The sequence below is a fragment of the Armigeres subalbatus genome, unplaced genomic scaffold, assembly GCF_024139115.2.
Source record: "Armigeres subalbatus isolate Guangzhou_Male unplaced genomic scaffold, GZ_Asu_2 Contig739, whole genome shotgun sequence".
In the NCBI taxonomy this organism is placed as follows: Eukaryota; Metazoa; Arthropoda; class Insecta; order Diptera; family Culicidae; genus Armigeres; species Armigeres subalbatus.
Window position 1 is genome coordinate 37,117 of NW_026943522.1, and position 16,367 is coordinate 53,483.

General features: G+C 43.0%; 1 pseudogene; it reads left to right on the forward strand.

The window, feature by feature from the left end:
- Nucleotides 1–16,367, forward strand: part of LOC134204603 (uncharacterized) — a 204,653-nt pseudogene that overhangs the window by 35,887 nt on the left and 152,399 nt on the right.

Consider the following 16,367-nt stretch of genomic DNA (forward strand, 5'->3'; position numbering starts at 1 on the left):
GAGATAAATAAATAACTTAATTAACTAAAAAAAGGACAATTCACACTCAAATTCATTGGTTTGAATTTATTCAGCTTTTTTAAGTGGACATCTTTAAAAGGTTACATTCATAATAAACCGATTGACAAAATTTAGAAGTGCCCTTTGTTCTTATATCCGGAAGTAGTGGTATGGATTTTTGGGTAATTTATAGTTCAGGTAAATTTCCCGGTTCTTGTTTTTTTTTTCATTTCTTCTTATTATAATCAAATGTATATTGGACCTGAGGAGGACGGCAATTCCGACCATTGAACAACCCACTGCATAGTTCAATTTTATCAACACAAATATGTACAGGAAGTGACTTCAAACTATCGACAGACACAGTCCTGAGTTAAATTTTCCTTGATCCAAACAGATCCGTTGGCGGATTCGACCACCAACCAATCGACACAACATACAGTTATTATTGATTTAATTTGTCCTAACTGGGTTCAGTGGTCCAAAGCTACATTTTACTTGATCCAAATAGGTTCAATGGCATCTCCCGGCCACCAACAAACCAACCCCAAAATATGGTTTTCCCTGATTCGACTAGATCTAGTAGAAACTCTGACCTTCAACCATCTCACCCCAGAGTGAAATTTTATTAGCTCTGTTCGGTCCAGAAGTGGTTTCAAAACACCGTCAGACCCACTCCAGAATCGGATTTTCCTTGACGCGAATAGGTCCGATAACGATTCCGATAATCGACCGACGCATTTCAGAGCTGGATTTTATTGACCCAACTAGACCCAGCAGTGCGTAGGCTCTGAAAAAAACCTTAACATTATTAATGAACTTCCAGCACGGCTCTAGAAGGTCGCTCAAATAACTTGTGAAATAATCAAAAAAAGTATCACCAAATGGAAACAAATCTTAGATGGACATTCTGCAATTCAAATGAACTTCAGGAACAAAAGTTCTTGTTCTCTTCACAGTATTGAATGATGTTTAAAGCATATTTAAACCATTAAACCTTCTAATTTTACTGTTCATGCATTTCAAATTGTTGTTAAATTTTCCCATTTTTATAATCAAAAGAGGGGCGCCAAATCATGGTTTCGCCAAAGGCGCTAGCAGTCCACGCTACGGCTCTGCTTACATATTGTGCAAATAGTCAAAGAAGAGCTTCCCGAGCAAAGTCTGAAAACATGATGAGAGCATATAGAAAACACATTTTGATTTTGACACCAAATTGAAATCATAATTTGTTTCATCATGATTGATTTCATATTTTGATACTTTGCTCTCATAGCAGGAATAGTTTTCGATTTGATGTCACAGTAAGGTTTTTCTGCTATACATTTTGTTATTTTAACCGTTGAAACGACCAAAAATATATCAAATTAAGTAATCATATTCGGCGATTTCACAACATCAAAACGAGTTATCGTTTTGCTCTCAAGCTTTGCTCAGGTTATTAGCTTGATTAACTGTACACATCGTAGTTGCTAATCATGATTGGCCGAGAAACAGCAAATATGCACAGCTCATCAATTAAATAACATTCTTGGGATACAAAAAAGTTATTCTTATTGTATACTTGCTTCGGTGTTTCCAATTCATGACCAATAATGATGCTGGTCACGTGCTTATAGTCAATTTAGGATTAGGAGAGAAAAATTGGTTAAACACTCATTGTTGCTCTGCATCTCCGTGAGCGCTACGGGAAAGGAATCGTTGGTTAGTTGAGAAGGTAATTCTTGTGAAACCCCTTGGTGAGCGACAAAATATGTATTACGAAGTCATTTTGAAAACAAGAAGACGAAAACTGTGTTTCAAATCAATCCAACGCAAGATCAATGTGTTTCGTTTAATAATCTTCTACAACACGATCGATCCCGCACTAAATAATTTTGTGCTCTTCGATGCAGACATTAGTTTTATCACTTTACGTTCTCCCACACTAGTTGGCGTGATCAGCATCAACACGATCGATTGCACACACAACAAATTTCTGCTACGCGAGGTAGATTTTTTTAACTTCGTGTTCTTCCGGAATAGCTGCCGTCCCATGACCAGCATCCACATGATCGTTTCCGCATTCATATATAAGAAAACTACATACGAATTTGTCGACTAAGAATGAGGTTATGTAGTAAGCGTTAATAGGAATATTGTATAACCTAAAGTTTTGAAAACAACTTTACGATTATGTTCAGCGGCGCAGCCAAAATTTTTGATAATATTAAGTATGGTTTAAGTTTAAATTTGTTTCGAAATTCCGCGGAATTCCGTTAAATTTCGTTAGAAGCTAGTTTTTTCTAGCGAAATTTTTGTAATTTTACGAAACGAAACGAAATCAAGAAATCAGATTTCGCCATGCTCAAATTCCGCGAAATTCCGCGGAATTTCGTTTCGAACCACCTGAAACGAAATTTTTCGAAATACCGCATATGCTTAGCAAATACCGTATGATTATTCCGCTTTCCTCTCATCTCATCGTCTCATCGCTTTAAAGGAAAACGAGAAAACAAATAAAATAAAATCTACCGTTTCCGATTAGCAGCGTGGCAGCCAATATCTAGAGGGATAAATAAGCAATGTAAACACAGTTGGAGGAACATAAATCGGCGGGAGAAGAGTGCGATCCAAGGAAAATGAATGCGAAATCGGTTGTACGGTCAGGGCTGATGATGTTGGTTTTAGTAGATGCTGGCACAAACCTTGAGACCCAATCTCCAGCAAGCAAGACGGCGTCAGTGGCATGAGTTTTAGTGCAATAATAATGTCGTAGTAGCGTTGCCCTGAGAGCAGAATAGTGGAATCATTTTTTTCCTATGCGACCTTGAATCGGTGGAAATTGTGTAGCGTGAATCTGCAATTGGCAACACATCAGAAAGCTGAAAGAAGATTTAGTGACGTTGGTGATTTTGTTGGTTTTGCGAAGGAAAAGAAGTGTAATTTTAGTGTTTAAAGTGGCTAACATAGAAGTAGTGCAACTATGGCCGTTCATATTATGGACGAGGATCATTTTGCAATCAGTGCAATCGTAACGGTGGCAATGCAGGTTATATTCTTCCTGATCGCTGCCATCTTCCAACTAGATAAGCTCACGGATTTTGCGGGTGGAGTTAACTTTATCATCATTGCCTTGTTGACCTTTTTCTTGGGTCAAATCGACAGAACATTGAAGGTAAGTAGTATTTTGAACTAATAAAATAGAAAATAGAAAAGGCAAATATTTACAGCTACCTAATCATAAATGTAAGGATGAGATGGGTTGGAGAAAACACTCAAATCTTTTCATTCTTCGAGGATTATGAGGAAATACTATAAAATCGTTTTCTAAAGTGTTTTATGCGGTGAAAACCCAAAACTTCAAAATTATTACATTCAAATTGGCTTAGCAACATACTAAACAGTTTTGTTTTGATTTAATTTAAAATTTTCCAAACCATACAATTTTGCGTCTCTTCACATAGGGACACGGCAGGTATTTTCGTCTGTTCGTCATAGTCTCGAAAACCAATAAAAGAGACGCTTTTTTGTAAAACTCATAGGTACGTACCAAATCGTAATCTCAGGAGAAACGTTCTGCTATAGTGGAGTTCTAGCAAATGTACGTTGCTTTCGTTGGTTTTAGCCCCTATGACGATGGACGGAAATACCTGCCGTGTCCCTATGTACGTCACCAGTTGGTGGGCTTGGTGTTAAAACGAACGGTTTATTTTCTCCCAAGTGCACTAATCTACTATTATTTGGTATACTTTATTCACATAGCATATTTTCTCAATTAACCTAATAATAATCTTAGTTATACATGAACAAATCGATTTAAACATTCTAGTGTTTTATGTTTTTTCTGTTTCCTACAACACTTTTTGCGTCCACCGAAAGCATAAATCTCGCTTAACTTTTCAAAAGGTCCTAAGTAACATTTTTTTCATGAATTAATTTGAATAGCGCAATCAACAGAACAACATGAAAGCTTTTGATTGCAGTACTCAAATTAATTCATGAAAAAAATGTTACTGAGGACCTTTTGAAAAGTTAAGCGAGAAATGTTCTCTCCATTCAACCAACAATTTTTCTGGTGAACAAAAACAAACACCAACATTCAGAGATACCTAAAAAACTCACATTGTTTGTGATAGTCATCGCAAGTTTACTAATTTATTAATCCGCTAGATTGGCTTTTCTCGGTGAAATTTAAACTGCACAGCATTATTTTTCGTGACGCGCTTCGGCTTACTGACCTTCACCCATCATCAAACGTAACGTGGTGAATGTAACCTTTTAGCTTGGTCAGTCAAATTACAGTGTAGCTTGTCACTGTAATTTGACTGACCAAGCTGAAAGGTTACATCCAGCACGTTACGTCTGATGATGGGTAAAGGTCAGTAAGCCGAAACGCGTCACGAAAAATAATGCTGTGCAGTTTAAATATAACCGAGAAAAGCAAATCTAGCGGATTAATATATAAAATTCTGGATAGTTCAGGAAAAAAAGTTCAGCTTACGCATCTGCGGGGTTTGTTAACACAATCGCAATTGTACAGGGAAGCAATAATGGATGGCAGCACAAGATTTGCTCTCCAACTTTAATATGCACAGCCCGAGAGCTCTACACAGCAAATAGTTTTAAAAATGCATCGACGTATAAAATTGCTGACAATCCCAACAAACGAATTAATATTCATTTCAATATTAAAAACCCAGATTAATCCACTTAGCGGTGACGGTGCCTTTCTCGTTTTTTTTGAGTTAGTTATTTCTACGCACTTTTGGTATGAAAAAAAAATATTTTGGGCATATCTACCGTGCCCACAGTCCGATCTTGCCAATTTTCAATAGGAAACAATGGGACATGTTTTTGCGTCGAATGCAACCTGTTGCGAGGAAATTGGTTGAGGGTAAGTGCTAAAAAAGTGAGCTATAAATTTCTACGCGCTTTTTTATGAGAAAAAGTATTTTGACCATAACTTCTGAGCCCATAGTCCGATCCAGCCAATTGTCAATAGGAAACAATGGGACAGGATTCTGCGTCGAATGCAACTTGTCGGAGCAAATCGGTTAGGGCTAAGTGCCTGAAAAGTGGGCTAGACTTTTTGCGCACATACACACACATACACACACACATACACACACACATACACCCACACACACAGACATCGGGAGCAGCAGGGACTTTGTCCAAGGGCTTGACGACCCCTCCCCATGGCCACTGCGAGTTAGACCGGGACCATCGTCCCTAACCCCTAATCCCAAGGCGTCAAGCGACCCGTGCCGAGGGGATGCATGACCAGGGGGGTGAAATAATAAGCTAGGCCTTCAACGGAGCCTGTGGGGTACCTGGACACCTTCCACAGTAATTGTCCCTTACCGCGTCATGCTGGGCTCTGGCGTGGTGGACCTCTTTTCCCGAGCAACTCGTGGGACCAAAATGGAAAACCAAGTCAATTCTTCAATTAGTGGTAGCAGTGTAGGTGACAACCCCTTCGCAAGAGGTGGGTTGTTCAGGTCTCCGCTTAGGAGGCCAGAGGCAATAGTCGGCAGCTCAGTGCGCAGCGCTGAGTCGAGGTCTACCCAGACTGAGGCCCAAGGATTCGCGGACTCGGGCAAGGTCGAATCGACCGAAGGCGTGCCAGCGAAGACGGTGGTACCAAAGTCTACCTAGACTGAGGCTCAAGTATTAGCGGTACGTCGGGGGTGACTGCTGCAACGGAGCAGACACAAAAACGGGGGAGACAGTCTCCAGGGGATGAGCTCCCTGGGGGCCGCTCCAAAACGCGGAGGGTTACTACCCCGAACAAGGGTAGTGGGGCTGGGAAGCTGAACCCCGGCCAGGTACCTCCAAAACCGGGGGAGGAAGGACCTGGAAAGGACCGTTCACCCAGGAAAGACGGTGGTAAGGGGTTACGGTAGGCTGAAAGTTCTCAGCCGCACCAGACCAGGGAAATAGAGGGGGATGACGCCTCCTGGACCCTGGTCAAGAACAAGAGGAAACCGAAGACGTCAAGGGCCGAAAAGAAGGCCCGCGGGCTCTTGCTGCTACGTGTGAGTCAAAGGCTGCACAACCCTATCGGGTAGCGCGGGTAGTGCACATTGTGCATTTCGAATTCATCGAGAAAATTGAAATGATAATAAATGTCCGCCAAGCAATATTGTTGTTTATTTGTTTACTTTACAACCGTTAAATGTTATGTATTTGCAGATAATTGGAACAGTTGCAGTTTCTTCTTAGAAAATAATCCAAAAATCATAGATGACTGCAATTAAAAATCCACTATGGCGATCAGAGATACACGTAATTTAGGAATTTCTGTTTTCAAATCACTGCAGTGCGATTTTGATAAAAAGAGTATGTTTGAATGCTTAGAAATCTCTTGCATTTGAAAAATGTGTTCTAATAGTCGATAAAATATTGTCTCAATATTTCTTTTTCGCACAGTGGCATAATAGTTACCGTCAAAATGATCGATATTGAAATAGCGGATCAATATGATGAAGCCCTGCTAAATAATTAAAAAATACATTGGGGTTATTTACAAGCGAATTTTTATACGCAGATTTTGGAAATAAGGTTGTCCCATATTACGTGATGTTTAGAAAAGCACACGGGTTTCTGATAAAGTAGTTTTTACGCAGTTTTTTTAGGATTTAGGTGAAAATGTTGATTTATTTTCATTATTATTCACAAGAGATTCTTGGAAACTTGGAAAATTCACATATATACATAGAAATAAGAATTGATATTAAAATGATTGAAATGTATTTAAAGAAATCATATGAAAAAAAAACTATTATCTTTTAACTTTTACATAATTCCCATAGTAGATAAATTTGCTCTATCTTATTTATTCATATTGCTAAATGTCGAACAAATAATACGCCGATCAACCATCTTTCTACAGAACACGCGTGTAATAATCATCGTTTAGATCTCGAAAGTCATGTCAAAGAAGAACCGAAAAAGTGCAGTTGGAGTGTTACTCAGTGCACGACCCTTTGAGAACCCCGAGCACGATCCGCACTTACTCGCCTCTCTGGATCTGAATGGGCTTGCTCGCAACACCGCGTGCTGCACGCAAAGAGTTTCGTGCCGCACCATATCCCTGGCTGCACGAACCCTCCCAATTGTTTGATTTGTTCCAGCAAAGCTGTGAACAGCAAGCACCCCATGGGGGGGTTCGATGTGCCCGGCGTTTAAGCGTGCTGCAAAATCACAGTGCGTGTAACGCAGCTGGCTTGCTCGGCCTCGCCCGAGTGTTTGGTGTGCGCAGGTTTAGAGGAAACGGCGGAACACGTGTTGTTCGTGTGCTCACGTTTTCGCGCAATGTGTGACCACATGCTTGCCACATGTGGTCTGGACACTACCCCGGACAACCTAGTTCGGAGGATGTGTAAAGATGAAGTTGGCTGGAACGCCGTTTTATCGGCTATCGGCCAAATCGTCTCGGATCTACACAGAAGGTGGCGCGTGGACTCAAGGATGGCTAGTTCAGGCGCAAATAAGAGGTGTTCCAAGGGATCGGAGTCGGCTTCATGGGTCATACCGGTGGTCATGCTCTGTGGTCGAACTCGATCCTTTTATCGAACAAGTGGCCGCGCGAAGAACAACATGGTATCGTCGCTTTCGCGGCGTTGGTCAACCGGGCGGGTTCCGAGCCCGATGACGGAAAGGGGTCCTCGTCAAGGCTGGGACAGGCAAGTCCCTCTGTGTGCTGGCGAATAGGCCCTATCACAGAAAGGTCAATTTGGGGTGCACGCGGCATCATCATTCTTGATACCAGTCGTGCAGAGGGAAGCAGGCGCGAAGTCGTCCCTTCCCACCTTCCGAGGACATAGGGCGTGGTAAGGCCACCTGAAAAGCCGGCAACGTGTTGGCACGATACCATGGTGTTCTAAAAAAGCGAGTTACGATGTTCGGTGCTGCAAGGACACGCAGCTAACCTCGAGGGTGCGTTGTGCACTGGCCCCCCTTTGAAGCATTACTTTCTGGTTGTACCGAAGGGACTATGGGCTTGGCGGCAATGGAAACGGTTTAGCGGGTCGGGGATATAGTCCTGCCTCCCTCGGTGATCCCAAACCCCGCACTTCCTGGTCAAAAAAAAAAAACACAGACACACACAAACATCACCTCGATTCGTCGAGCTGAGTCGATCGGTATACAACACTATGGGTCTCCGAGCCTCCTATAAAAAGTTTGTTTTTGGAGCGAACTTATATCCTTTACGTATACTTTGTATACGAGAAAGGCAAAAATTAACTGAATTTTTCAAGCATTGCTTAACCTGCGTCTCGTATAAGGAGTGGCGTTTTGAGTGAAGTGAGAATTGCTGATACCTCCAAATCCAATTTAAATTACACGGTCGTCTCACGTAAGACGTGTTGAATAGGACAATTCTCATGCCATACGAGACGTAGATTACACAATAGTTTAAATTTATTTCGATTGAAAATAACAGTGAGATCAATTGAATCATTTGCCTGCTCCAAAAATGTGCATGAAAATACATTTAAAATCCCAACATGTAGTAATACACTCAAATCATTAATTAGTGATTTTATTTGCTAATTTCCTAATACGTGCATTCATCTCTTAGACAAGGTGTTCCGTGTTTTCCTAACACTATCATCCTTATTTGATATGTTACATTTTTACATTTCAATTGCCTCTGGCAGTTAGGATTTTTCCTCTGGTTTAATTGAACCATGTAGGAATTACAATGTTTTCAACTTAAACTAAACTTAACCTAATTTATACTAAGGGTACAAGGAGCTAATCGTTCCAATAGAAGATTGCAACGTTTTTTGTCTAAAATTGGAAATTATTTTGTTGGACATTTGTTGCAATGTCTCAATGTTAGAAATTCTATGAAGTTCATTGGTACTATACCACGGAGGCAACTTCAGAATCATTTTCAAAATTTTATTTTGAATCCTCTGAAGTGCCTTCTTTCTGGTATTGCAGCAACTAGTCCATATTGGCTCAGCATTCAACATGGCTGGTCTAAAATTTGTTTGTAAATCAAAAGTTTGTTCTTAAGACAAAGTTTTGATTTTCTGTTTATAAGTGGATATAGACACTTAATATATTTGTTATATGATGATCAATATGATTTTGAAAAGTTTATTTTTGGTCCAGCAGAAGTCCTAAATATTTGGCTTCGCTAGACCAATTAATTAAGGGGCCCTCCTTAGCCGTTGTACGTGCGGTAAGACGCACGGCTACAAAGCAAGACCATGCTGAGGGTGGCTGGGTTCGATTCCCGGTGCCGGTCTAGGCAAGGAAGGAAGTGCTTAATGAACACTAAGCTGCGAGGCGGCTCTGTCCCAGTGTGGGGATGTAATGCCAAGAAGAAGAAGAAGACCAATTAGTTGGAACCCCAGAATTCAGAGATTCCCCCTTCCTCTTGTTTTTGTTAATACTCATTGCTGAGCGCGAAGACGTGACCTTCTAAGAGTTTTTTTTCCCAGAACGGTGTCCCTGCAGGATTACCACCGCTTGTCGGAATTTTACTTCCGCAAACGGGTCCAACGTATAACGAAGGCACGAGTCCTTGAAAAGATCGTAACGGGATCAGTGGGTACAAATAGCTCTGAGAAGCACTGTTGAAATTAAAATAGCTTCGGGTAGTATTAAAAACTTCCTTGTGCAAATAGAAAAAATAGAACCGCACAGCACGAAAGCACGATGCGGTCTGAATTTAAATGGTTAATAACGGCGCTGGCCACTTCCTCCATGGTCTATCGGTTTTCGCCCATTTCGAATTAGCAAATCAACATGTCAAATAATTTGGGCTTAGTTCGGCCATTATTTTGGTTTCTCTGAGACTTCCGGAACCGGTCACAAGGGGTCAAGAAAAAGTCTGGAAATTTAAAAGAAATGTTCAAAAATTGTGGATTAAATTATTTCCATTTTTTGATACTATTATTGTCAACAAATGGCCCTTTTGCTCTTATGACTTATACCGGGGTAGGGTAAGGTAGGGGAAGGTTCTTAAGATGGTTTGAGACCCCTCCCCACTTTAGAAAGGGGGGCTCCCATACAAATGAAACGAAAGTTTCTTCATAACTCGAGATCTAATCAGAGAATAAATCAATTTTGGGCGAAACGGAGTTCGTCGGGTCTGCTAGTATTGCATACATATTATTCATTTGTTTTAAGTTTATAAAAAGTTTTGAAGATTATCGAAAAAAACAATTTCCGGCAAATGCTTTCACCATTTTCGGAATAATTAAAGGGAATGTTCACCACAACAGCCCTGCGTATCAGCTATCCCCACTGCAATCCAACCTCGTCAATCTAACGATTAAGAACAGTCGAATGCCAGATATGATGTGTATGAAGATGGTAGGAGATTATATAGGTATAAGTAAAAATAGATCTGATTTGTTTTGATTGGTAAAATTGGAAACTATATTTGAAAGGTAAAATGAATTAAAACTTAGCATAAATAATATTAAAAAGATCTTATTAACTAGATTACAGTACAGAAGAGTAATTCTATACTCTGTTGCGGTTGGCTAAGGATTGAATTTCAATAACGGAGACCTAAAATTGTAAGTAGATAATACCAGCTAAAACAGCTTGAATTGCAATGAGAATAAAATTTATGTTTATAGCTTTAAGCTGATCACTACAGCATCACGCGAGTTTTCTGCTAGAAGACCTCCGGAATATTTCCCCGCAACAGATCTTAAAGAATTTTAGTCAATTTGACTATCGATTAAATGCCGAATGTAAGACAAACCCGATCACGGACGAGGGCACAGCAGGAAAATGCTAACCTCACTCCGAGGAATGTTGATCAGATGTCCAGTAAATCATCGGAAGTCGATGAGGGTGAAGGTGAGTCGCATGATTGTGCTGTTTGCGATCGAGCAAACAATTCCGAGCGCTACATGGTTCAATGCCAAAGCTGTAACCGTTGGCACCACTTTACCTGTGCTAATGTCAACACGGCCACGGTACGATCTTCCAGCTTTGTATGTGTGCTGTGCAAAGCGGGGGGGGGCTCGAGAACCAGCATCAAGTCTAATCAGTGGAGTTTCAAGCACATCTAGTACTCGCAAGGCCAGAATGAATCGTGAGCTGCAGCGTCTAGAAGAGGAGAAAAAGTTACTTGACGATTTGGAAAGGGAGCGGATTGAGAAAGAGAGGGCTTTGAACGAGAGGGAACTTCATGAGAAGCTAGAGCGTGGTAGGCAGTTTATCGCTCGAAAACATGATCTTCTGAATCAGCAGGAGGATGAAGAAGGAAAGAGTGTGCGCAGTATGCGGAACAGTCAACGAAGTGCACTACGAACGGAGGATTGGGTAAGGCAGACGGAATCAGTGGATTGTGAGTTTTCCGTCCAGGGAGCCGCTGAACAGGCGCCTGTGTCAACGTCTGTGAATGCCAATCACCACGAAGGAGCATGTCTAGAAATCCCGCAGGAAGCAGTACATCCTTCTTCAACGCCAGTGAAGGTTATTTCATCCGTGGTTTCATTACCAATCTGTCAGAAAGGGATAGCGCTGGGATCAGAGGTGATATCGATCCCAAGGACCTTGGGAAGCATTACAATCGATGATGAATCAGACGAGACTCCAGAAGGCGCCGTCGGTGGGGATGTGCGTGGTCATGGAGAAAAGAAAATTACGTCAGATTTGCCGCTCGTGGATCTTCAGCCATACGCAGATTTACTAAAGGTTGAAGAATTAACGTCGCTTGGTCCAACCACGGACGCAAGATCAAACGTAAATCGATTTGGCGCCCACTGTTACAAACGTTGGAGTGTGGAAACTGGTGCGCTCCGAAAGCAGAATGTTTTACAATTGCAAAAGCGAACTGAATCAGAGCGTGAGACCATTCAAGATCTATTGGCGAAACATGAGTTGGACATCGATACGAGACGCAAGCGGGAGATAGATCTAGTGAACCGGATTAAGTGTTTGCAGCTGCAACACACGGGAGAATTGAGATCGGTTCATGAATCAGGAACAGTGTTGCGAGCTCAACTTGAACAGATAGATCGGGAGCGACGAAGTTTCAAAGAACAGGTTGAGACACTCTCGAGGCAACTCGTTGAAGAAAAGGGACAAAGATGTACTTCAGAAACAGATCTGCGAAACCAGCTAGAGCAACGGAACCGGGAATGCAAAGCGCTTCAGCTACAAATAGCGGAACTGGAAAGCGAAATTCAGGGCCTACGGACAGTGGAGCTGCAGCTGCTGTCTCAAATAGAAGCGAGTCGCCAGCGCGAAAATGACGTCATCCGTCAGCGGACTGAAATAGAAAAGGAATACTGGGAGTTGCACGAAGAAGTACAACAAATCATCAATCGGTACGAAGATCGGTCCGCAGGTAACAGTTCTTCCCCTCCGTTACCTCCTCCACCGGCTTCATGGTTAGAATCTTCTAATTCAACTAACATGGGAAGTTCCAATCAAAGCGACATAAACTTTCCCTTGCCTCCTCCTCCTCCACCGTTCTCGGCTGCAGGCATGCCAGGTAGTTTCCCGCAGTTGTCTACACAGGCTCTAGGCTTTGATTTTGCAAACGGTCAAGTTGGTCCATCTCCTCAACAACTAGCTGCTAGACAGGTGGTCATTAAGGAGTTGCCAAATTTCTCGGGTGATCCAATCGATTGGCCGCTTTTCATTAGCAGCTTTCAACATTCAACAAATGCTTGCGGATACACTAACGCAGAAAACCTTCTGCGTTTGCAGCGTAGTTTGAAAGGGAGTGCAAAGGATGCCGTAAGCAGCTTTTTACTTCATCCGTCGACAGTGCCTCAAGTCGTGTCCACTCTACAGCAGTTGTTCGGCCGCCCGGAGCAAATCGTCAACAATATGATCGCAAAGGTTCGGGCAACCCCTCCTCCAAAGCCCGATCGGATGGATACTCTAGTCAGCTTTGGATTGGTAGTACAAAATTTGTGCGGACACCTAAGAGCAGTTGGGCTTGAACAACACCTGTCAAACCCGATCCTACTCCAGGAGCTTGTTGAAAAGCTGCCAGCCACGGTGAAGTTCAGCTGGGCTCTCTACCAGGAACAAGTTCCGGTGGTGGATCTGAATGTGTTCAGTGCATATATGGCAAGAATATCTTCTGCCGCGAGCGGTGTTACACCACTTTCTAACATCCATCTGAAGGAAGAGCGAAACCGACAGAAGGAGAGATTGTTCGTCAATGCACATATGTCGACTAGACACAGAGAGAATCGTCTGGAAGAAACGGAGAAGTCTAAAACTCATGCCGGAATGCATAAAGCAAGGGATGGTGGTTTGAGCAATGCCAAATCATGTGCTATCTGCCGTGTCGAGGATCACCAAATAGGAAATTGTACGTCATTCAAGGGGCTAGATTTGGATGGCCGATGGAAAGCGGTAAAAGTGAATAAACTTTGTGCTCGGTGCCTTACATCACATACGAGGTGGCCATGCAAGGGAGAAGTGTGCGGGATAAATGATTGTCTGAAACGTCATCACCGTTTGCTGCATTTTGAGCCTCCTGAAACGTCTAAAACAACGAATGCGGTGGTTGCTGTACATCGTCAGTTATCATCATCCACACTATTTAGAATTCTTCCTGTCACACTATTCGGACCAAAGGGACAACTCGATACTTATGCATTCCTCGACGATGGATCATCGGTGACGCTCGTGGAGCGTTCAGTTGCAGATGCCATCGGAGTAAGCGGAGCACTTGAATCATTGAGAATCGAGTGGACTGGAGGGATTAACAAGACATTTGTCGAGGCTCAAGTCGTAACAATGGATATATCTGGAACAGAAGGGAGCAAGCGGTACAAAGCATCAGAAGTATACACAGTTGAAAACCTTGGTTTGCCGAGCCAGACTACTGACTACGCCGAGCTTTCATCACGATATACCCACCTCAGTAAACTTCCCGTAAAAAGCTTCAAGTCGGCTGTTCCGCAAATACTGATCGGTCAAAGCAATGCTCACTTACTCGCTACCTTGAAGCTGCGAGAGGAAATGGAACGAGCCGATTGCAACGAAGACAAGAATCGGATGGGCAGTGTGCGGCAGCCTCCAGAAACAACCAACGGGCACGTTGCACAAACAGTTTCACATGCTTGCGGAACCAACTATCGTGGACCTCCATGAGTACGTCCGCCACTTTTTCGACGTCGAGAGTTTGGGTGTGGCCATCGTGCCAAATGTGAAAGGCGTAGACGAGCAGCGTGCTTATAATATTTTGGAGGCAACAACGCGCCGGACGAACAGAGAAAAGTACGAAACGGGATTGCTCTGGAAACATGACTATGTTGAATTCCCGAACAGTCGACCGATGGCCGAACGACGCTTCAAAAGCCTAGAAAAGCGTTTAGCACGAAGTCCAGAACTTTATGACAGCGTTCGCCGGCAAATTTCCGAGTTTAAGTCCAAAGGTTACATACACGTAGCATCTGAAGAAGAAATCAAATCATTTGATCTGAGGCGTATGTGGTTCTTGCCAATTGGCGTCGTTATTAATGACAAGAAGCCAGGAAGGTTAGAATTATCTGGGACGCAGCGGCGAAAGTGGACGGTGTGTCGTTGAATTCTATGCTGCTCAAAGGTCCGGATCTCCTAACACCATTATTGTCGGTAATGTTCCCTTACCGAGAACGCCAAGTGGCAGTTTCAGCGGATATTAAAGAAATGTTCCTTCAAATTTTAATCCGCGAAAAAGACCGCAGTGCTCTACTGTTCCCGTACCGAGATTCCCCAGATCTACCGATGAGCATCATGGTATCCGACGTGGCGATCTTCGGAGCAGCATGTTCCCCAGCGCACTCTCAGTATATAAAGAACATGAACGCGACAGAGCAAGAAGCAGAGCTTCCACGTGGAGCAGCGGCAGTGAAGAAGCGTCATTATGTGGATGATTATGTTGATAGTTTCGATACGGCGGAAGAAGCGTTTGAAGTGGCGAAGGAAGTGATCGAAGTGCACAGGAGAGCAGGCTTCTTTATACGCAACTGGATGTCAAGTGACAGAAGCTTTATAGCGAAGTTGGGCGAGACACAGACAAGTCAGTTGAAAGCAATGCTGCCGGAGAAGGAAATTGGACTGGAAAGAGTATTGGGGATGGCGTGGATGCAAGAAGAAGATATTTTCATGTTTTCGTTACAGCTCGGTGAGAAGATACGTCATCTCATCGACGATTCCGTGATTCCCACGAAAAGAGAAATGCTACGAACGGTGATGAGCATATACGACCCTTTGGGACTGGCAGCGTCGTTCATTGTCCACGGTAAAATCCTGATCCAAGAAGTGTGGCGAGCTGACACGGATTGGGACAACAAAATTCCAGATGAAATCGCCGAACGCTGGGCGACATGGATAGGTGTGCTGAAAAAAAATGGATGGTCTTCGTATTCCTCGGTGCTATTTTCCAGGTTACGAACCGGAAAGTTTAAAAAATGTGGAGCTACATGTGTTCGTGGACGCAAGCACTCAGGCCTTCGCAGCAGTATCATATTTCCGCATTAAAGACCGTGGGCAAATAAGAGTCAGTTTAGTTTCGTCGAAAACGAAGGTCGCGCCACTTCGAGGACTCTCTGTACCGAGGTTAGAGTTGATGGCAGCGTTGTTGGGAGCTCGCCTGCGGAAAACTATTGTGGAAAACCATACACTAAAGATACAGAGGACTTATTTTTGGAGCGACTCATCTACAGTTTGTTCGTGGATAAAATCGGACACACGTCGGTACCGTCAGTTCGTCGCCTTTAGAGTTGACGAAATACTAAACCTCTCAAGTATTGATGAATGGCATTGGATTTCTACAAAGGTCAACGTAGCAGATGAAGCCACCAAATGGGGGAATGGTCCTTCGTGCAACGTAAATAGTCGTTGGTTTCGGGGGCCAGAATTTCTCTATGACAACAGAATAAACTGTGCAATGAGCCAAAAAGAAGATACAGACAGAAGTAATGAGGAGCTGAGGGAGGCGTATGTGTGCAGCCATCTAGTCATACAACCATTCGTAGATACCGACAGATTTTCACGATTTGAAAGATTACTACGCTCTGTGGCATACGTTCATCATTTCGTGGATAACTTGCGCACTTCTAGGAATTGTGAGTCTATGGGAACTATTGGAGTAACCAGTGAGGAAATCAAGAAAGCGGAGAGAACGTTGTGGTCGATTGCACAGTCTGAAGCGTTTCCAGATGAAGTCGCGATCCTGAAGCAAAATGTGAAACGGAGTAGTACACACCAGAAGCAAGTCGGAACATGTAGTAACATTTACAAGCAGTCCCCATTCGCGGACGAATTCGGGGTGTTGCGGGTAGGAAGTAGAGCTTCTGAAGCACGGATTCTAGCCTACGACGCGAAATTCCCCATAATTATGCCCAGAAAACATAGAGTGACGGAACTGCTGTTGGACTATTACCATCGGA